Below are 23,400 nucleotides of genomic sequence, written 5' to 3'. Positions count from 1 at the left end.
TGCAATCGCTCTCACTTGTACGGAACAAATAAGTGACTGTGTGACCAACTGTAACAATGGACAATCAAATGCATGGTCTCTTAAAACGTATTGTTGTCTTGTGATTATGTTAACCGGGTTCACAATAGTAATTGCCTTAGGATTTTGGTATTTGGAAGAAGTACATCCGTTTGAAGTTGTTTTGCCCACTAAAAATGTACCACTGCTTTTACACCTTTCGTGCATCTGTACACTCTATCCCCTAGAGACTCTCAGCACAGACAGTTACCACAATAACACTTTATTACTCATAATGAATGCCACACATGCCATTTTTAATAGGTCTAATTGTTGGGTCTGCTCGCATTTACCGCAACACGGAGATAAGGGGTTGGGCTGGTATATTCATCCTTTACCTCTGACTACTGCATGCTGTGCTTCTTTAAGGGCACTATTCTTTGGCCAATGAAACGATAGAATCTCGGGGAACTTTGATGGAACAAATTTGAATGAGTTTGAGAAACGAGTTCTAACGCCCCTGGGATGCTCACTCTTTGCGAATAGGAGCAAGCTTAATGTTGCTTCTATTAGGACTTCTGATAGACTGTCTCGTCCTTTTCAATCTTTGATCTCTTTCAAGATGGCTCCTATAGGCAATAGGGATGCCACACCACCTTCCTACACTGTTAACCACAGCCCTGATTCAGTTTCTTTCTGCATACAGAGGAATGGTACTCAGTCAATGGGTGATTTCAAGGGTTGCACCAACGTTGCGAACTTGACTAGTGAGGACAGACCTTTGTATGTAGGCGAACCTGTCTATTTCAATTGCGGTAATGAAGCTTTCCCATGGTTACCTAGGGATTGGCAGGGAACCTGTTATTTAGGAATTCTGTTACCTGGGGTATTCATAGCAAGCACCATAGAAATCTCTAAGGCTCGTCCAAGGCGGGAAGAGAATGGTGATACTTCATCACAAGTTCTGGGCGACGTAGCGAAATCCTTTGTACCTTTTTGGGGGCAAATATTAAACCCTGAGGATATCAGAAGACTAGCAAGAGTCCTGGAGAGGACCATCAACCGGACCACTGACATACTCTATAACATGACTTTAGAACAGAAAGCGATAAGGTTAGTGGCCCTACAGAACCAGATGGCATTAGACGTCAACCTGGTTGAACGTGGTGGAGTATGTAAATTAGTGGGGTCCGCTTCTTGCATTTTCGTGCCAGATTCCTCCCAAACCATCTTTAAAGCTATACAAAATCTGCATGCCCTTAGTTCAGAAGTGCACGTTCCCGAGGGAAACTGGGATCTTAGCGCTTGGTTCTGGGACTTCTTACGATCTTTGGGATGAAAGCTACTTTCAGTCTTGTTGATTATTCTGGGTGTTCTGTTGTTTTTCTGTTGTTGTATACAATGTCTTCCAGGCATTTGTTCGGTATTAGGAGGATGTTGTGCACAAGCTATGGGAACATTAGGAAAAAAGGTACGCGCCCCAGAAAGAATGACAAATGAATTTGTGTTGAAAGAAGTTTCTGTTCTGACCTTATGGCAATCGATATCTCTGATGATCGTGATTCAGGGTGTATGGACATTGAGACGTGGAGTTACTCGTAAAGTGACTAGAAGTAGTTTAGCGCTTGGCTTAGGCCAAAAGGAGGGTTTGTTAAATGGGAAATCATATTGTGCCTCCTTTCTAATATATATTGGCATAAGCCCAGTCACTCTGCAAAGAAAACCACGTTGCAAAGTTCCGATATTAGATCGACCTCGCCGCCATTTTAGGATCATCCGCCATTTTGATTTCTGTTCATCTGTAATTCTGTGTTCTAAAATGGTGGACTGTGTTTCCAACTTGTAACCGAGCCTTCCCGACCTTTGCAGCTAGTTAATGGTTAGACTGTCCGCGGGCCGAATGTTTAGACTTGGTAATGAGATCTTGTCCCAGCCATGACTTGTGGTCTTCGGATTGTCTGCACCAGTAAGCCTCATCCACGAATATACATCGAGAACAATGTAATACAAACATCGAGCGTGGACACTGGCTGAACTGCATTGTGAAGGGATATGTGCTAAGCCTTACTGCTAAATCTGGGAAAACACTGTTGCCATTGTAAATTGTTTGTAATGTAAACCAAAGTAATCCGTGTGAATATTGTTGTATGAGTCATAAGTGAACTCGGCACAAACTCTAGACCATGGATTATTAACTTGGAGAGGGGCTGGACATGATTACTGAATTGTATAAATGTGCAAATGTCCAGATGTCCAGTACCTCTCACTCCTCAGACTGAAGGGCTGGTACTCACTGTGATGTACTGAGGGCCAGATAGCTATCTGATTTTGTTCTTTGTAAACTGCGCAGTAGAATAAAGATCTGTGAATCTTTATAAGCCCGTGTTTGGTGTATTTCCTTTTGTGGTACTCAGCCTCGATATTTCTGCTTGCTTTTACAAGCATGCTCACCAGCTGTTGCTGTTTTCCTGATAAACCCATTATTCCTCATGCATGTATAAGTAACTGCATCTCCCACTAACAATCTATCTATATATATAAAAGTCAAAATGTGTTAGCTTGTGGCGGGATTTGTAGGGAAGCAGTGTTCCTTATACAATTCCACACAGATTCACCAATCTGCACCAAAATGTGCATAGTTGCCTGTTAGGATCCTCTAGACATTGCTGACTACATGGCATTTGGACACCCCACCTCTTTCCCTGAATTTCAGCAAAAGTCAACATTTATTTGTGGGTTTGTGGTTTGGTGAACCATTGTTCCTTATGCAATTCTACACCGTTTCACCAATCTGCACCAAATTTTGCATAGTTACCTGTTAGGACGTTCTGGACATTACTAGCTACATAACATCTGGACACCCCACCCCGTTCCCTGGATTTCAGCACAAGTCAAAATATGTTTGTGTTTTTGTGGCTTGGCGAAGAATTGTTCCTTGTACACTTCCACACCGTTTCACCAATCTGAACCACATTTTGTATAGTTACCTGTTAGAACCCACCAGACATTACTAGCTACATGGATTTGGACACCACACCACTTTCCCCGGATTTCAGTACCTTCACAAATGAGACAGTTGCCTGAAATTGGCGAAACATCAATGTGGTCGTAGAAGGACCGGTCTGGACACGAGGAACAAAACTCAAGGTCCAGACACTACAATGCACAGGTTTCAAGATATTTGGACTGCGATGCACTGTAATGAACTTCATCAAACCCGGGTGAAGCGCCAGGTGAGGAGAAAGCACAAAAGGTCACAGTATGCAGCAGCACACCAACTCTTGCCTCCCCCAAAGTCTGCTGAACTGTATGTCAGCCAGCGACACAAGCCCATTCTCAGTGCAGTTTACTTCAGTGTGCAAAGCACATCAAGTGATCAGAAAATCAGAACAGCAACCTCCAGGATTTGTGTTATCATGTCTGACTACAGAACTCGGTCGGAGAACAGGTACTTCTGCTGATAGTATGTGAAATCTCTGCACACAAGGGAATGTCTCTGAAAGAAATTAAGTATTCTGGGTGAGTTGGCTTATACTTGGGAATGGGAACACTGAATGTCAAGGTTACTGCTATTGTGTTGTCCCTTAAAGGTGCCATTGCCCAAAGCCGCTGTCATGATGCATACCCCCGGGCATCCAGACCACGTCCATCAGCCCCGGGAGCAGGCATCATGTTGCCTTGAGACAACCCAACAACCCCTGCTAGGGGCTGTCTGGGTTCAGTCCTGGCGCCTATGGCGCCAGGGTCATATGGGACATCATGGCGCCAGGCTCATAAGTGCACACTTACCTGATGCAGACCATGCTGCAAGAAGATCCAAGCCCATGTGAGGCCTGGAAGGGACTACTTTACCTTAGGGACTATTTTGTTACTCGGGTGTGGTCGGGGAGGAATACCTACCTGGGACTACTTTGAAGGCTATTTAAACCATGCCCGAAGAGCAGCACACGCTTCGCGTTATTCTGCATCCAGCAGCGGAACGTTCACCGCGCCAGCAGCAGCATCCAGCCTTCTGTCACGCCCGGCCCAAACCTGGAGCACCTAGAAAGAAGGAAAGAAGCAAAGGTTAGAACAAGAGTATTACCTGATTTCTTACCTGATTCCGGATTCATCGCATCTTCGAACCAGAGGAAAGACTTTGTTTTAAATGGGTCGCATCGCCAGCAGCAGCGCCGCGCCATACTCACCGTTCCACGCAGCATCTCTTCGATCCGGCGCTGTCTCCATGCTTACATCACCAAATCCCGGCACCTAAGGGGGACAAGAAACAACAAGGTGAGCAGAGAGGACAGACTGAGACAATCTCCTTAGCCACCACATGCTTACCTAATTTTACCGCCGGAGGTATAATTCATCAGCACGCCACATCTTCTTATGCCGCACCTGTAAAATAAGGAGAAAGAAGCAAGTTTAACCCTTGGCATTATTTAACGGACACTGTTGGGTAACACAGACTTTTACCGGAGCGCTTTCAGCTGTCAATCTTCAAAGCTGCATGATAAAAGAGGAATTGGACAGGAGTGAACTCCAGACATTTTGAACTCTTACGAACTATGTACTTACGGCTCTTCGCCAGGACCTTTTGGAGTCAGGATTTGTCTACATCTCTTCCAATATTCTCAGGCCAGTGAAGTAACTGGTCATCAACGCGCCCCTGCGTGCTTCACAGGATGGAGGGCTCATCCTTCAAGAATATAAGGTGAGATTGCTGAGAGGGCGCTTCAGAGGTGATTAGTGGGGAGGACAGTGGGGGTGCTATCACTTGAGTCCACAAGTGGCTAAATCCATCTCTCCACTTGTAGGAGAATATTTCTACGGGTCAAGCTGACAAGATTAGGAGGGCAGATCCAGTCAGTCATCACTGCACTACGCATCACGTGGGTGGAGGCCGCAGCAGTCCGGGTCCGACCGACACCCCTGTGGGAGCCAGGTGAGCGTAACAGCCGCTTTCTCTGGTCATCACCATGCCACCCCGGGTCCATTGTCATTCATCTGGAGTGGCACCTGACCCCCTTGGTAAAACAAACCTCCACTATTCAGGTCAGGCAGGGGACACCATTACACTTCACAAAGGTGAATGTGGTATTGACAGGTGTGAATTCCGGTAGTGTGAGATGATAGAAGATTAGAAATTACTTATTATTACCAGTTTGAAGTGTTAGACATGTAGCCTGTTATTGATTATTGAATGGTATAATTGTCATGTTGTCTCCATCATGGGGAGAGCATTCTTGTTGTTCCTGGCAGCTTAAGAACAATAGCAGAGGGGAGCGACTCAACTAGTCCAATCTCCTGAGAATGTTGATTGCAATCTCATGCAAAGGTGCAATGCATGTATCAGTAAGAAGAGCATGTCTCAGTATAGTATTGGTTAAGTTGTGATTCCACACTACTGCATCAATTACTCTAGATTGTTGTGCCATTTATTCATGATGTAAGGTCAACTTGGAGCCAGGTCTACAATCCTTATTTGTGTTGCAAGATATCTGAAGGGCTTCACCTTTGATTGTGTGTTTGTTTCTGGAGGGTATTTCTCTCTACAGTGGTTGTTGTGTGATATTGTTCCATTAGGCTTCTATGCTACCATGCTTCTATTAGGTCTTGTTTTTGAGGGTGACATTTTAGTGTTTTGTCTGTGGTCTTGTTGCTAGTCCTGTTTTGAGTCATAGTCTGATCTGAAGGTTAGGCAGTCTTTTTTCACTTCAAAGATGGCTACTGATTGAGTTCCAAAGTTTAGCAGAAATAAAAGAGAAGGAAGATCCATCATGATGTTTCCACTTGAATATTGGTACTGCTACTAAAGCTTTATTGCTGAGGCAGAAAGCACTAAATGGAATTCAGGGTGGTTAAAACATTAGGTTGAGAATTGTATCCTACATTTGATGGTGTGCCAGTACCCTGTTTGGAGTGCCAGAGAGATGTGTGCACATCTTCTGAGTTTAGGAGGAATCTGGCTGCTTCATTTTGATTTCCTTCTACTCTGTCAGGAGCTATTATGGCAGGCCTATCTAGAGGCCTTTAGTGTAATGTAGCCTGGGTCAATACCCGCTATAGTTCTGTGCAAGAAGGTCGTTCATGTTGACCAACGACTAGGTCCCCTTTTTTCCTAGGAGTCAATAACAATATATTCAGTGTTAGGAAGGAAAAAATGTCCTTTCTTTGATTCATGATTTTGACTCCATGCACTTTATACAGTTGGTTGCCTTGTGTTAAAACACTACACTATGTTTCTTTGCATACATTGCACATTTAGGCCAACCACTAATGATTATGTATCTGTATGTTTTGTCTGTTAATTTTCTTTGAGCATTTGCTACCTTTCCTTGATGCATTTGTTAAACAAGATGAAAGTTTTTTGATTTATATGCACACAAAAAAACGAAAAAGTATCATGTTAAACTGAATGTAGAAACATTTTCTCTGCACCTACTAACACTGGCTAAATAAAAAGCTACAGTGTAACCTTTAAGGGCTTAACTGCTTATCTTCTTGATTACGTATGAGAGTTAGCTTAATGAAATGGCTACTGTCATACCAAGCATGCTGAATAATCCAGCCTTTACAAAAATGTATATGTAAAGTGACCAAAAGCAAGTGGTAGGATGCCATCTCTTTTGTTTCAAGCATATTTAACGTGTCTCACTTGTAGAATTATGAAGTATGTACTTATTTCAATGGATTTCAACTAAAGTTTCAATGTGAGTGCACTATACATCAGGGGGCAGATTTTTGTTTCAGTTTCAGTTGCGGGGAGGCACCCATTTCTTCAGACCAGAGAATTGACATTGGGTATTTTATTGTGGCGCTGTATGTCATGCTTCATGTTTTTGGTTTGAATTTCAGTAGGTTTTGTTGTCATCCAAGCATTGAATTGCTGGAGGCAGATGCAATCGTTAGGTTGACCAGCTAATGGGGCTCATTACGAGTTTGCCAGTATTCCAGCAGTAAATTGACCAGAATACTGGCAAACAGAATTACTGATACCACCACTTGGTCAGGCAGTATTACCGCTGGAGGTATTACCTCCAGCGGTAATACCGCCATATTACAAGTGGTAATTTAGAGGTGTAAATACCCATGTTATGGAGTCTTTATTACTCCATTGGGGAATTTATCCTGGTATTACCTCTAGTGGTATTACCGGATGGTAATACCAATGACGTTTGGAGGTAGAGCGAAGAAATTACCTCCAGTTTGAAGCTGGAGGTAACTCCTCCACTTTTACCTCCAAATATCAGCGGTATTACCCTCTGGTAATACCACCAGAGGTAATACCGGCAAACTTGTAGTTTGGCAGTGCAAGAAGAATGGAGGTAAACAGAATTACCTCCACATGTATCCTGTACCGCCAAACTCATAATGAGCACTTATTCATTTTCAGTAGGTTTGTGGATGATTTGGTGTCTGTCTGTATAACTGATGCATGTGAGGACAGTGCTGCTGATGAATTAAAGAAGGCTAGCCATGTGAATGTTGAAAAACAGTGGAGAAAGACAGGATAGTTGGGTTACTTAGCAGGCAATGAGAAGCACACATTACCTGAAAGTGGTGATGATTGCTGTCTCCATCCTGTCTGAGAGGAATGAAGTAATCCAGCGGAGCACATTCCCCTTCGCTCCAAAGTCATTTAATTGGATTTTGTTGATGATAGTGTTGAAAGCTGCAGATGTCGCTATATATATGTCAAAGAAACTAGGCCTGTATACCAATTAAAGGTGATGGCAAACAAAGACATTTTATTCATTGGTTTGAAAGTCAAACAAATCAGCATACTGGACCTCATTACAAGTTGAGCGGTGTTCCGGTGGTAAATCTGTCAGAATACCACCCAATGCAATTACCATTACACCACCTGTTCTGGCGGTACTACCGTTTCATTTTAGTAGTGTTGGTGGCATAAGTGCCCATTTTGTTGAAAATGGGTGAAAAGTCAGCAGATTTACCTCCAGCTCATGCGTTGGCGGTGCATTAATGTGGCAGTTACAGTATTACCACAGCATTTCTACTGCACTGTCCAATTCGTAATTAAGCCCACTTTGTCTAACAGGACCACACTTGACTGGCCTGACCCCCTCTCCAAATCCTATAACTTTATAGATCGCTAGTTACCTCGCCTGAGAATAATTGAGAATAACTCAGCTTGGTCTTCCGGCACATTTATTCCACCTCACGCCACAACAATGAACTCATTCATTATGGAGCAGTCCAATTTTTATGATAATTTCCACTTTTGTCATCATTTGATGACATCCGGTCTGCGAACAGTACCGTGGGCCACTGTACCTCTACATCCATGATGATTTCTAGTCTCGAATCAGCACTTCCATAGTTCTTAATAGTTGCAACTAGCTTACTTGGTCACGTTGATGCCGGAGACCTTGGCACTAGTTTTTGCAATGTACTTTTTGGTCCATCACAGAGCACACATTTCCTATACAAAGAAATCCAATGGGCAATATGACATCATCATAGGGGCCGAGCAACATCATTTTAGTTCAAGATCAAGAGTCCACCTGCAAAAGAAATTCCTGCTCCTCTTTCTTTATTTTTGCTTTGTGTTGAAAAAAGTTTTCAAAAATCGTTTCCTACAAGTGTGAGTGAGTGTGCGTGGGCCTGCAGCCTTGCCACTCTCCTATCCGTGGCTGCAAATGCACCTTTTGGCCCTTAGCCCTTATGGGCCTTTGGTCCCTGGCTGGGGCTACATCTTCAGGCATGACCAACACTATCTGCACACAGGATGAGCATCGGCAGCCCGGCCATCAGGGTTCGTGATTGCCTTGCATTTTACTCTTTTGGACCATTCACAGGAAGCCAGAGGATGAACACCGGCCCAGAGCATGATGGGGGTTGGGGCATTTCCTGTGACCTCTCAGCCCTAAGAATTTCACAATGATCCACAACCAGCCCTGGTAAGCTACCATGCGTCGTGCTCTCTCTTCCTCTCCATGACACTACCCTTTCTGAGACTTTGGCGTTAGGCATCATGCATCAAAGTTCTCTTACTTCCACGCAGCACCAGTAAATACCACCTTGTCTCAATTGCCTGTAAACGCTTTCCTGGCCGAAACGTTTCTTCAAATGCACCTTCCATCTGTGTTGCCATTTTCGTTTTGGGTATTCAAGGTGCCTTGTATCAAAAAGGCAATTTGAGCTGCCCTTACATATGTGCTACCATTTTCGTGTTTGTGTGTTCAAAGTGCCTTGTTTGAAGAAATCAAATTGGATGTCCTTACATCTGTGCTGCCATTTTCGTTTTTGTGTGTTCAAGGTGCCTTGTATTAAGAAATTGATTGTAGCTGCCCTTACATCTGTGTTGCTTTTTTCGTTGTTTGTGTATTCAAAGTGCCTGTATCAAAATACAAATCTACCTACCCTTATATCTGTGTTGTCATTTTCATTTTTGTTTATCCAAAGTGCCTTGTATCAAAAATCAAGTTTAGCTGCCGTTGCATCTGTGTCACCTTTTTGTTTTTTGTATGTTCAAAGTGCCTGTATCTAAAATTGATTTTAGTTGCCCATACATCTGTTCTGTCATTTTCATTTTTGTGTGTTCAAAGGACCTTGTATCAAAAATTAAATGTAGGTCCCCTTACCTCTGTGTAGCCATTCTCATTTTGTGTGCTTTGAATGCTATTCCCAGTGCATCTGTTTCCTTGCTTCCCTTGGCTACTAGGTCGTCGTGTGAGTTTGTGCTTGTAGTGTGCACCCCCTCCTCTTTCCACCTCCTATCCTGTGCCACCCCTCTGGCACTTAGCATCTCCCCTATTGTTTCTAACTGCTTTACTATCACCTATCCTCCCTCTCTTACAACGTCTGGAAAAAGACCTTAAAAAAGATATCCTGACCACTAACCCTGGCCTGCTTAGTGCAGACACATACATCAGCACATCATCTAGACAGATCTTCACTGATATCCTCTTTTCTGTCCCATCCCCTGATCTATGGGCTCCTAATCTAATCTCTACTCTCTCCCCTCTCACATCTACACCCATTAATGGTGGCACTAAATGGCAAGTCCTCTTGGTGGGTTCGCATCATCCAGGTGTATCATTAATGTCTACCACACTGGCACCATCTTGGTTCAGGGTCCTCAAGCCAACCTCTTCCTCTTTGACCCGTGCCTGCCAGCCCTCATTAACTTCCTTCCCACACCTGCTACTCCTTCCTCCACTCTCTTTGTCTTGCCCCCTCCTCCGACTGGTGTACCACACCCCTGTACCCCTCCTTGGAAAACGCTCAAAGGTGAAGAATTTCTGCATCTAGCCACGCTCAATACTCACTGTGCCATCAAACACTCTGCTGACATCTGCCTCCTCCTTGAAGACCTTGACCTCAGTATCCTTGCTCTTATCAAGACGTTGTTCAAGGCCAGCTTAGTCACTGCTTATTACTCCCTTCTTCCTGATAGCTATAAGAACATCTCCAAGCCTCACCCTAACCGTGCTGCAGGGCGGGGGGGTTGCTCTGATCTTCCCTGAGTGGGAACTTCTTCCCTCATACCCACTCAGTCCTAGTCCTCCTTTGAGAGCCTGGTCTACAAGCTCGTCATCTCTCGCACCTCCTCCCTGACAATTGCCACTATCTACAGATCACCCGGCTCTACCACCCTGTTCCCATCTGAATGGGCTGATTTCTCCTCCTCTCCCTCCTCATTACCAGCTCTAAACTCCTTTTGTGGGTGATTTCAACATCCACCATGACTCTTCAATCACAGCATCCACTCTCTTCTGTGTCCTCTGCTCCTCACTCTGCATCTCCATTCTCTCATCTGGTCCCACCCACACAGCTGGACACACTCTTGACGTCTTCATCCACACTGATCTTTCACGCTCCCCCCATTGATCACCCCACTCTCCTGGTCAGACCACTCCATCCTTTCTTCTCACCTGGGTCCTCTCGGCCATCTGACAGCACCACCCACAGCCCTGCCAACCTTGTTCACAAACATCCGTCTGATGAAAGAAGTGTCAGTTGATATGATATATGATATGATGGTTTATTTATATAGCACCTATACACGTGTGTTTCAAAGCACTTCACGACAAGGGAGGGAACAAGGGGAAAATACAAAACAATAATGCATGCCATTAACAACAAGAATGTGAACAAAAACTATCATACTCGTCCTAGCGACATTTCAGATAGTGCAAGTGCTAAAACACAAATAGGAAGGAAATGGGAAACACACAGGCATCTACCGTACTAGTCCTGACAACATTTCTGGCAGAGCCGGAGAATAACACAAGGTGAGGGAAGGGGAGGAGAGGGGGGAGAGGAACAAAACAAGCAGCTATCATAATAGGCTTGATGACATTTCAGATAGTGCTGGAGGTGGATGGGTGAATAACAAGTAAGGAGTAGGGGGGAACACAGTTACTATCAAACTTGGTCCAGGGACCATTCAGATAGATTAAGTGCATAGAAAAGGGGGAGGAGAAGGAGAAGAAAACAGAGAATTAAGCAGTGAAAAGAGCAGCGAAGTGGAGGGGAGGGCGAAAAAAGGTGCAGGGGTCAATGAGGCATCAATGTTGCAAGGGAACAAAAAAGTAAGCAAGGAATTCACAAGACAATGGGCACAGCCTGATTCAGGGCCAACCTGAGCGGGAGATCCAGGGAAGGTCCAGCATAAGAGTTGGGGGGGGGGTGAATCCCCAAAAGTCAATGTGTCCAAGTAAATGTAAATTGGCAAAAGTCATTGGTGGTGAACCCTTCATAAATCCAGACTACTCCAGCAAAGAAAGGTGAGGGGACCAGAAAGGGGGAGGGGGGCACACAGCAAAGACACGGGGAAAAGAGAGGGGGGGGACACACGCAACACAGAGGAAAAAAGTGGGTATGGGGGCACCCACGCATAACAGGAGCATGAGGGGGAGAGCGGGGCACACACATGCAAACAGGGGGCATGAGGAAGGGTTGTGGGGGGCACACACAAGCAACAAAGGAGAAATAAAGAGGGGGTGGGATACACACACATCACGGGGCAAGAGGGGGTGGGGGGCACATACACGCATCACGGGGGCAAGAGGGGGTTGTCGGGTACATACACACATCACAGGGGCAAGAGGGGGTGGGGCAAATAAACACATCATGGGGGCAAGAGACTGGTGGGGGGCACACACATGCATCACGGGGGCAAGAGGTTGGTGGGGGCACACACACATCACAAGGGGTCAGAGGGGGTGGGGGCACACACATACATTTTGGGGGGTAGGAATGAGTGAGGGCACACACATGCATCACAGGGAGCACAACTGGGGTGGGGGCACATACATGCATCACGGAGGACAAGAGGGGGTGGGGGCACACACATGCACACAAAAGGGCAAAAGGGGCGTGGGGTCACACACACACGCATCATGGGGGCCAGAGGGGGCGGGGGGCATATAAACACATCGCAGAGGCAAGAAGGGTGTGGGGGCACATACATGCATCACATGGGGCAAGAAGGGGATGTGCTGCCTTCACATCTACCTTCATTCCCCCTCTCCTCCACTACAAACTCCATGTCTGACTTTGCTCTCAGCAACATCATCTTACCATTACTAATACCCTTGACATTCTTGACCCAGCCGTGAGGATCCATCCGAAACATGCCTCCAAGCGGAAAACATCTGGTATGACTCTGAACTTGCGGCCTTGAAACGCAAGTGCAGGGCTGCGTAACAGAAGTGGCAGAGCTCAGGCGCACCCTCTGACAAACTGGCCTGTCACTTACTCCAAAGACAACAAAGACTCTCCATCCGCAGAAAAGGGCCTATATCAAGGCTTGTGCTTCTGGTGCTTTCAACAACACGTCTGAATGCTTTAAAATCTGCTGGGAACCATCCAACCATTCTGCACTCTCCTCCTCACCTCTTCCCTCCAAGGCTGTCTGCAACACATTGGCCACTCACATTCATTGCAAACACTCAGGACATCCTGAGCACCCTTGCATCCCTCTCCCCCTCCCTTCCACCCACTCCCTTGCCTCCTAGGACCTCCCATCCTCCTTCTGCCTTCCTCACCTCCTTCTCTCATATCATACCTGATAAGGTCACCAGAGTTGTCTGCTCCATGAAGGTCTCCTCCAAACAGGTTTCTCCATGCTTCCAGATCCATTAAGGACACCATTAGCTCCTTTGCCCCTGCACTTGCTGATTTCTGTAAGCACTTTTTTGCTACTTGGTCTTTCCCCTCCTCCCTCATGCACTCCCTGGTGCGCCCCCTCCTGAAAAAACCTTCTGCAGACCCCTCCTGTCCAGCCACTACCGCCCCATATCTATCACCCCCTTCCTTGGGAAACTCTTGGAGAAGCTAGTCTTCCCCCAATTTACCCACCATACAGAACTTACTGGTTTCCTCCATGACCATCAGTCTGGATTCCAAGCATCCAGCGGCACATAAACTGCTCTTCTAAACACCTGTGAGGAACTGCTTGCATCTCTCCAGATGTTCTCATTCTACTTGACCTCTTCTCTGCATTTAATATGGTTAACAACTCCATCCTCATTAAACGACTCCATAACACCCGGAGTGGGCACTGGATTGGCTGACCTCCTTCCTCAAAGACCATCCATCCGAAGGTTATTCTGGGCTCTTCTCCCCCCACCTACATCCCCACCTGTGGAATGCCCCAGGGCTCCAACCTCTCTCCCTGACTCTTTAACACTTATCTTGCCCCGCTTGCACACCTCATCTCCACCTTCTCCCCTAACTTCCAGTGTTACGCAGATGACACACAACTCTTTCTCAAAATGTCCCCCTGACCCTCTCCTCACTTCCTCCATCATTCCTGACTACCTTTCTGCCATCCAGTCCTGCTGCACTTCCAATGTCCTGCTCCCTCTTTCTCCCCTCACTCTGGCCATCTTCTAAGGGCACTCCCCCCTTCTCCTTCATCTGAAGCCAGAAACTGGGAATCATCTTTGACTCCTCTCTTTCCTTCCTCCCTTTCCAAGAAGGCCCACTTTCAATTCTACCTCCTCAAAGGAATTCTTTCTATCCTCACCTTCCCCCAATAGCTCAATATCTCTAGAGCACGAGTTCTCTCTAGGCTAGACTACTGCAATAGCCTTTTCCTTAATCTACCCAATTTGTCTCTATGACCCCTCCAGCTACCACAATAGGGTTGCAAGACTTATCCTTTGCCTCACGCCCAGGGACCACATCTCTCGAGCCCTAAAAACTCTCCACTGGCTCCCGATTGCTGCAAGGATCAAATGAAAATCCTGCTGCATCATCCATAAGGCTGTCTGGGGCCTGGGAACACACTATCAACAACTTGCTTTCACTAAATATTCTCCCTGCAGATCTTTACTTTCTTCCGGCACCAACCCTCTGTGTGTCAAGCACTTAGCTAAACAGCAAGCTGGTGGCCGATCTCTTCCTCAGCAGGCTACCTCCTATGGAACAGCCTCCCGTTTCCTCTTCGTCTTGAGCTGGATCTCCTCAAATTCTGGTAGCTCCTCAAATCTTTCCTTTTCACCTCTTCCTTCTCGACAACCATCCACTGCTGATAGCCCACAGTTGCTGTGATTGGTGATCAGGGCCCTTATGTGTCCACTTGGACCCTGGCATCTCACACTGAATAGCCTTCAGCTTCTGCCTGCTCCCAGCACTTGCCTTGGCACCCACAGGCCTATGCCACCATACGATTGCACGTATTTATTTATAAGCAGCTGACCACTCACCTAGGAACTTTCAGCTGCTCACTCCCTAGCACAGCCCTCCTGGTACACTCATCCCTTCTCTCTCTCTCTCTCTCTCTGCACTTGCACATTCTGAATGTTCACAAGGCCTAGTAGGTACGCCTCCATCTCTCATTGTTATATCTGTTTTTTTTTCATTCCCATGTTCCCTCCCTGTTGCCATGGGGGTGCTTTGAAACACATTCCACAGGAGAGCATTGCAGTACTTGTGCTATAACTGTGCACTTGTCCGGTCGCATAAAGGGGCAAATCCCATGTAGTCACCTAATGTTAAACTACAATCCTGTGGAAATGGCATGGACCTTTATCAATTGTAACATCTTAGCATGTAATGTAACCTGAGATGAGTACTTTAAAAGTGTGACATATATCAGGGGTTTTGTGAGAGATAATTCCTTAGTGTTAGCAGAACCTCCTCCAACTCTGATAGTTAAGATGAAGCCAGATTTCGGTTCCACTGTAACTGCTATAAGCTGGTAAAAAGCGGTATGTTTTAACTTCAAAAAGAAGTGTTCCAGGAATGGTGGAAATGGTTGTAAAAAGTAGTGGAGTAGTGGTACTGTTAACAGTAAAAAATAAAAGTAGTGGCACTCTGCTCCCAATAGCTCCCGCTTATTGTGACCACTTTTATATCTTTGTATCAAAGCTGTTTGGTGGAATGTTCCACATGGGAGAGAGTATCCTGAAATGGAGTTACTTCCAAGCGTCTTATAGTTCCTTCTATAAGTTTATTCACCAGTCTTCAGTTACAAATTATATGCAGTTTCATGAGTTACAAGTAAGAAAAATAGGACATGACTCGCACTGGCTCCCATCACCCAGGCAGGGGCTTCCTAACTGCCTGGGCTTGGAACCTTCATCAAACAACCTCTCATTCACAGCCAAACACTCCAGATTACATCACAGACTTCCGTCATGCAAAAGCCAGCCACTACACAACACATCTCCTTCCCTTACAACACCATACTGCACATACATCTGACCCGTCCGAATCTTCCATCATACAGTGGCAGACACTGCACAATACATCTCCTTCCCTTGCACACCACACACACCGATACACACGTGTGGGACAGGGTCCCGTCCAAACACAAAACATTCACAACGCACCTGTGTAAAGAGTAGTCCACTCTGAAAATATGGAGGGGTGTCCCAACTCCATTCTTTAAACAGGTTTCACTACCCGGTGTCTGGGAGGCGTCCCTCCCTCTCTACCCACCCATACCGACATGACCTTGCTGACTGACCATTCAGTCTACCCATACTTATTAACTCGGTATGACCCACCCGCCATACATTCTGACCTGGCACGGCCCACACACATCAGACTAACCATACCGTAAAACTGGCGTGACCATTTACATGCCCCACATCCTAACCTAGCATTTCTAATACACCATTCAGTCTGACCACCCTAAAACCTGGCGTGACTCATACACTCCATACATATCTGACTGACACGACCCGCACCCCATTCAGCCTAACCATACTGTTAACATGACGTGGCTCAGACACCATGCAAACCAACCTGGGATATCTCATATTCCACTCATACTATTAACTTGATGTACGTCACACTCCACACATTCTGACCTGGAATGACCTACGCACCATTAGAATTTCCATACTTTTCACTGTAACTTGGCGTAACTAACCCGCCATACATTCTAACCTGGCACGACCCACGCACCATCAGACTGACCATACTTCCAACCTGGAGAGGTTCCAACACCAAATACACTAACCTGGCACACCTCATGTACCTTCCATGCTCTTAGCATGGTGCACTTCTCGCACCGTACTGGCATGACCACTTACAGGTCATTTATACCTACCTGGCATTTCACATACAACATCAGATTTACTGACTTCATAACCATAATGATGTTGTAGAGCATACCTTATTTTATGTGAAAGCCGTATAGTCATTATGAATTTTAGCCCAAAATTCATATAAATCGGACCAAATGTTACAGCAACAAGCCTCGATTATTCCTTCTTATACATAACCTGAAGAACACTGTAACATGTTCATACATGTATACACCTAAGAGTCCTTGTTGCGTCCTAGCTACCCTAAGCTGCAAAGCATAAAAATGTTATATCTTAATCACTCAGGCTCTCTGAATAACCCTTGAGCCCTTTGACCACAACCACAATGACTCCCCTGCTTAAAGGTCCATGGGTGTGTGCACCCATAACCTGTAAATCCTCAAAAAATTTATTAACTGGATACCACACTGTATACCATACACATGCCATATAGCATAATGTCACCACACACATTGCACCCTGCATTGCTGCAACTTCCAAAACAAGACCAGACTTTAGCTTAAACACATAGCGCTGCACAACCGTATCCCAATGACAATGATATTACAATTCGTTTCTGAATTTTTCCTTAGTCACACTTTACACAAAAAGGATATTTGTGGTAATTTCGTAACGCCAACTATTGTTCCTCTCCTTCCATGACTTCTGTAATGTTCCCTTCTGCTCGCACTGGAGTTAACATGTCCAACTTAAACCCTTCCAAAATCTCCATGCACCTCCTGCGCTTTGAGATCTCTGTTCACCTCCTGCGCTTTGAGATCTCTGTGCACCTCCTGCGCTTTGAGATCTCTGTGCACCTCCTGTGCTTCTGAAATTCCTGTGCGTCTCCTGCGCTTCTTCCTCTGGAATTTCTGTGCACCTACTGCTCTTCCAAAATCTCGGTGCAACTCCTCCGCTAATGGGGCCCCCATAACGTTATCACAGACATCCCCAAATGTTGCTGCAGATCCACCCAGATTTGTGGACAACACCCATTTATTAATGTTGATTACACCCGGTTGGGATGGTGTAATCTACCATTTTGGGAAAGCAGTGACAATTCAAGACCTTGGTCCGTTTCTGTTCCTGTCACACGAAGATCGTGATCTCATCACGTTATACTCGGGTCCTTTCCTCGACCACTCAGCAACACTCCAAGCTGTTGATTTTCGGAATGCATTCTGTGCTGATACCAACTGCGCCCATGGGCATTCTCAACAGAACAACTTTGTTCCTTTCGTTCGTCAACTCCCCCAGCCTGCTATGTGACATGAATAGTCATGAATTTACCACGGAGCAGTGCCGAGCTCCAGCTGACCAACGGTCACTGTGTTGCCAGACCTTCCAGCACAAAACTTTACTTCTGAACAGATATACGTTGCCCTTGACTTATGAAACCGGTGGTTCTTAAGTAAACAACCAGCCCTTCTCCTGCGATCACCAGCTTTAGCACTCAAGTGGAGCTTCACCTGTACTCTTCCCTTAGAGGTTGAACATTGCAGTTTCTGGCCACATAACCCTCCGTACCATAAAAAGACACTGACACAGACACTTCCAAATGGGTTGCATACTTTGACATCCTGACTGTCATCCTCAGCATTTTTGGGCTTAATTTGTGTCCATCATGGGGATAGGTACAAATGAAATTAAGTTACTTAAAAGCTTCTTATGGTTCCTTCTATACGTTTATTTACCAGTCTTCAGTCACCATTACATGCAGATTCTGAGTTACAAGTAAGATAGGTAGGGAATGACTCACACTGGCTCCCATTACCCAGGCAGGCGCCTCCTAACTGCCTGGGCTTGGAACCTTCATCAAACATTCTCTCATTCACAACCAAACACTCCCGATGACATCTCAGACTTCCGTCATGCAAAAGCAAGCCAGTACACAACATATCCATTCACCAGCACTCACCCAAATTACAATGCAGATTCAGGTAAGTAAAAGTTGTTGGTTTTGATGTGACCACACTTCCCCCACCTCCCACTGCATGGCAGATCCGCTGAGGACTCGTTCTCAGGAGTCACCAGACACGAGCAAAAAACAAAATAAAACACTGTAGCTGTTAACCTTCTGCAGTACATTATTGCCCCAGCCATGAACAGGAACATTAGGATGTAACTGAGACCAGCCCTGCAGGCCCTGACCCCTGCACCAAGCCCCCCAACTTTAGACGGCGTGGTGCCTCGCACCCATACCCACCCCGAAAGCCCTTGCAATGTGTAGAAACCATTTATGTAATATGTGCCTTGTTGACTAACGTTCGCTGCTAATGTAAAGGAGAATGGGTAAAGAGAAAAATGTGAAACCGATATTGCATATAATGAAGAGATGTACAAAAACTGGACAGCTGATAACTGTGAACAATGACCTGTGTTGCTCTCTTTATACAGCCTTTATACACACATGCCTGACACTACCTCATGTTTGTATGTCATCTGTAGATGTGAAATGCTATGTAAAAAAGTATGATCCCCAGCTAGTATCCCATGTCAATGCAAATACATATGAGTGCTTTTAGAAACCCTATCTGTTGTTAGTTGCCCCTCACCCATATGACAGTAAACCGCCTCGTGCAAGATGCCACGATCGAGGTGCAAGGCCATTTCCCCCTCCTCCTGCCTAGGCCCTCTCAAGATAGACATTGTTCAAACAGCACAGCCCTGCCTTCCCTCCCGATCCTGCTGGACCCATTTCAAGCATCCGCCACCCTCCCCCGTGTCAGAGGCCGCAACAGCCTGACTCCATGATTTATGAGCTACCTGGTCCTAAATCCCACCGCCTTTCAGGCACCAGTTACATGCCCCCCCACGGGCCAGTAGTACCTCCATCGACCCCAAGTTAATAACCCTCGAAAGAGGGGGACCCACACATGTACCAACAGATTGTAATACCATCCCTCACCGAAATTGCCAAGGATGGTTTGTCAAGCACCCCCGCCCATACCCCTGACCATGCCCATGAGACCTGATTGTTTGAACCTGAGCTATCCCCCAAACTGATATATTGAGACACTCCAGATCGCATATCAATGTTCCTGGTCATGCATTGATCTAAGGTCAGCGCTTACAAGTGTTGCAAATCAACAGGACACATGAAGTGTGACGAATGGTTGGGAATGTGTGGCCAAAAGGGCAAATGTTAGTTTAGTTATCAATTGTTGTTACAAGGCATGTCCGGCCGGGCACTACACCCCGATGAGCCCAGCTGACCTCCCACCCCACGTGGCGCAGCACCAACATCCGCCAATCCTGGAGAAGCAACTGTATACATTGTATACCACCTAGCCATCACCACCCAATCCCTAATACTCTGTGGCCCTTATAGCTTACCTCATGCATGACGTGTATTTGTAATATAACTGTCTTTGCTATTGTCAGACAGAGCGCTCTCGGAGTTTGCAGAGTCCTTTGCATGTCCTATATTGAATTATATAAAGCTCTTTTTGATCTAACCCGCACTTGGTCCTGGCCTCATTCCCCTTCTGGGGTGGGCCCATTATTGCCTCTCACTAAGGGGGGTGCGTTCCTGGGGACACTTACATTCATGAGTTATACACAGAATTATCCAAAAAAGCGACATAGAGGAATAGTGCGTTACACAATTCCAGTTTCCATCCTAGGAGCTTTAAAACAAGAGTTAAATCCAGTCATAGATAAAGTGGCTGATGTATGCTTTGTGCTACATCCAATGTTAGGATTAGGTTGGCTGGCCATTTCTTTTCTAGGTGTTCTGAGATCTGTGTAATGTTCCCATGGAGGTGTGCAGTGATGGAATTACAGAGTTGTTGGGAGGAGCTCAAGTTGGGAGGAACTCACCAAGTTGAAGAGTTATTACATTATTTGATAGTTTTGAACATTTCCTTCTGTCACTGTTCTGCACATGCTATGCAGTGAGCCTTTCTGCTTTCTCTTTTACCATTTCTGCTCTGTATATACAGATCTGTTGTGGGCATGTTACTTGCCTGTTGGTGATTAACCTTCTTTCCAGATTCTCTCAAGCCCCCTGTTTTCAATCTTTATCTGGATTAGTTTTTGAGTGAACTACTTAGTGCCTTGTTTCTTTTTGGAGAATTTGAAAAGATTGTTTGGTTCTATTGTATCAAGAGATTGCATATCAATGTGTGACGTTACAATGTCCTTCATCTTGGTTGTTTTAGGAGGAGGGGTGCTTGAAGGTTTCAAGTTTGTCCAGGAGCACCTTGTAAGTTTAGAAACTGCCCCAACGAAGTATAGAAGGTATATTATGTTGGCCGAAAACCAATCGCATCATATGCCCTACATCGCCAACAGGGAATCGTTAGCATAACCATAGGGCATCCATTTTGTCCTGTAACATCCACCATTTGCTCATTTGCTTTCTCTCTTCTGTTGTTCAACGCTTTGCAAAAATGTATTTTATTCTGAAAGCTCATGCACAGTGCGAGGCCACAGTCGTCTACATGTTGAGAGACCGGCCCAGACAGAAATACATTGTTTTCCTCCTTCACAAGTCCTTGAAGGCGAAGAGAGAGGCATTTAATCAGCGGCCCAGGTGCCGGCCGGTCTCGCTGAAACTGAGGAAACAGGCCGTTAAACATGAATTAAACTTTTCCTAGTGACCCCGCTTTGGAGATCTCCTTAGATCAGGCTGACCCCTAGTTCACAAATAGAAACCAATAGATAACATGGTTTGGAATGTGTCTCTCCTACAAACACAGTAGCCTTGCTGAACAAGTGCCTTATGTTATTCATAACAAAGAACTATGTCTGCTTACTGCAAATTGCAACTGTTGCAAAAACAAGTAATATAGATTAGGTAAGAAATGTATCATAATATGTCATATTTGTCATAATTGTCAATTACCAAACCCTAGCTCAAGAAGATACATTATGGGCGGTTTTGATGTGTCACAAAGAGATTGTATGATTGTCTTTTTATATATATAATACTGTTGTAGAATGTTTGCTCTCTTGAGTCTCACGAGGTCCGGGTGACACACGTTGCGAGACGTAAGACCCAGTCGGCCGACTGAGAATATATTTGCTTTTCAATAAACCCTAGTACTTGGAAATTGAACCTTGTGTCTGTCGTATCACTAGTGTATGGTGATTATGCATTGTTTCCATATGCAAAGGGTCTTCAGGGCCTAGAAAAAAATGGCGCCCGAATAGGGACCTTCCCCCTTTTGCTCCATGGTGTATGTTGTATTTGAAAAAACGAATCGAGGACGAGGCCGTCAAGCCGGAATCGAATGGTGTTCGAGGCACCCCTGTGAAAGTGATGAGAGACTCCTTTGCAGATCTGTACACAGCCGATCCCTGATCAACGAGCAGTGGCCAGAGAGCATTGAGGTGAGGATCCCAAAATGAGGCAGATTGAGCCAGATACGCAGTCACGACGATTCTTGGTTGCGTCTCTATATGGACAAATTGTGTCTTGAGTGACAAATTGGTTGATCAGGTGAGTTATGCCCCGATTTTTAACAGCACTGATATTGGTTGAGTGTTGCTCTTGCAAGATGAAACGCCCAGGGTAAGGTACGAATAAGATCAATATGCCTGGGAAATTGTCTTCCTGTTTAGTGGGATTTTTCCACTGTGGTAGACAATCTTTGGAAACTGGCCAGGTTGCGCCACCCATACGGTTGCCAGCGTTTGAAATGTATGTAAAATAAGGGATGGGGCAATAACGTTTAATGAAATTTGGCTTAGGCAGACCAGACATGTAGCAGATTTGCAGTGGCCGAAAGATGGTACTTGAAAGGGCACGTATAGAACACTTAGAATCAGAACTGCTGCGCAAGAAAGCACGCCCCGCTACATTTGACCTCATAAGAGACTGGAGGAAGGAAGCTAGTCTCTGTTTAAAAAGTAGGGACTAACATGCATAAAGCCATAAATCAAACACAGAAAAATCGTTAGAACTAGAAGAGCTCAGGATGACTTAGAATATCAGAAGAGGAGATAGGAGTATTCAATTAGGCATACAAAAAATATAGCCACAGCAAGAGTTGCATGTATCAGATGAACTAATAAATAAAATTCTGAACGAGAAGAGACAAGAATGTCCTCAAAGTAATGTTAACCCTTTGGCTTACCCTATTGTACCAATACACATTGCCCCACCTCAGTTGCCAGCCCCATTCCTGTTGTCCCATCTGCACCATCTCCCCCTGTGCACGTGACACCATTTCCCCCAACACTGACAGAGCATGAATTAGCCGCTGCTGCAGGAGGCAGTTCTACGAAGGCGGGGCCTGCACACAGAGATAGCACTTGAGTAACTCGTAGTACGGTTAGCATGGAGAGAAGAGAAGAACTGAAAGAATGGGCAGAAACGTACATTGAAGGCAATGACGAGGGATCCGCGCTGAGTGCAATGTATGACTATAAGAAGCTCGGTGAACAGCAGGTATTGTTAGAATGCATGGGGGAGTATCTTATAGATAGATGGAAGAAATTGACCGGTATGTTAGCACTGCAGAAGTTGAAGGATCTTAATGTTTTTTCGCGTATGAGGGAAAGTGTGGCAGAGATAAAAGAGCACGTAGACAGGCTATTTGAGTTTAAAAGTGAGCTTGATCAATTGCATGAAGAGATGGAAAGGGGAAACAACAGATGGTACCATATGTTAAGCTGCGATTTTTTCTTCCGTCCAAACCTGTTAGTGAAGAGTTGAAAATATGTACGCTAGAGGCAATTAGATGGATTACAGATGCTACCATTTCTCCAGTGGAGGTGCATGATACGTTTGATCAATATATGGTAGAGATACAGAGGAAGTCATTGCAGGTGGTGGTTGAGTATTTGCAAGATGAATGTTTTGAAAAGAAGCATTGTTGCCCCCAAGATTTAATGACAATATACAAAAGAGCGTTTTTACCTGAAACTGGAAAGTCTGCCCTCTCCCTAGATTTAG

This window comes from Ambystoma mexicanum, chromosome 3p (genome assembly GCF_040938575.1).
Source record: "Ambystoma mexicanum isolate Mex_15411 chromosome 3p, UKY_AmexF1_1, whole genome shotgun sequence".
Classification (NCBI taxonomy): Eukaryota; Metazoa; Chordata; class Amphibia; order Caudata; family Ambystomatidae; genus Ambystoma; species Ambystoma mexicanum.
The sequence above is the reverse complement of the archived record's forward strand: the minus strand, read 5'-3'. Positions refer to the sequence as shown.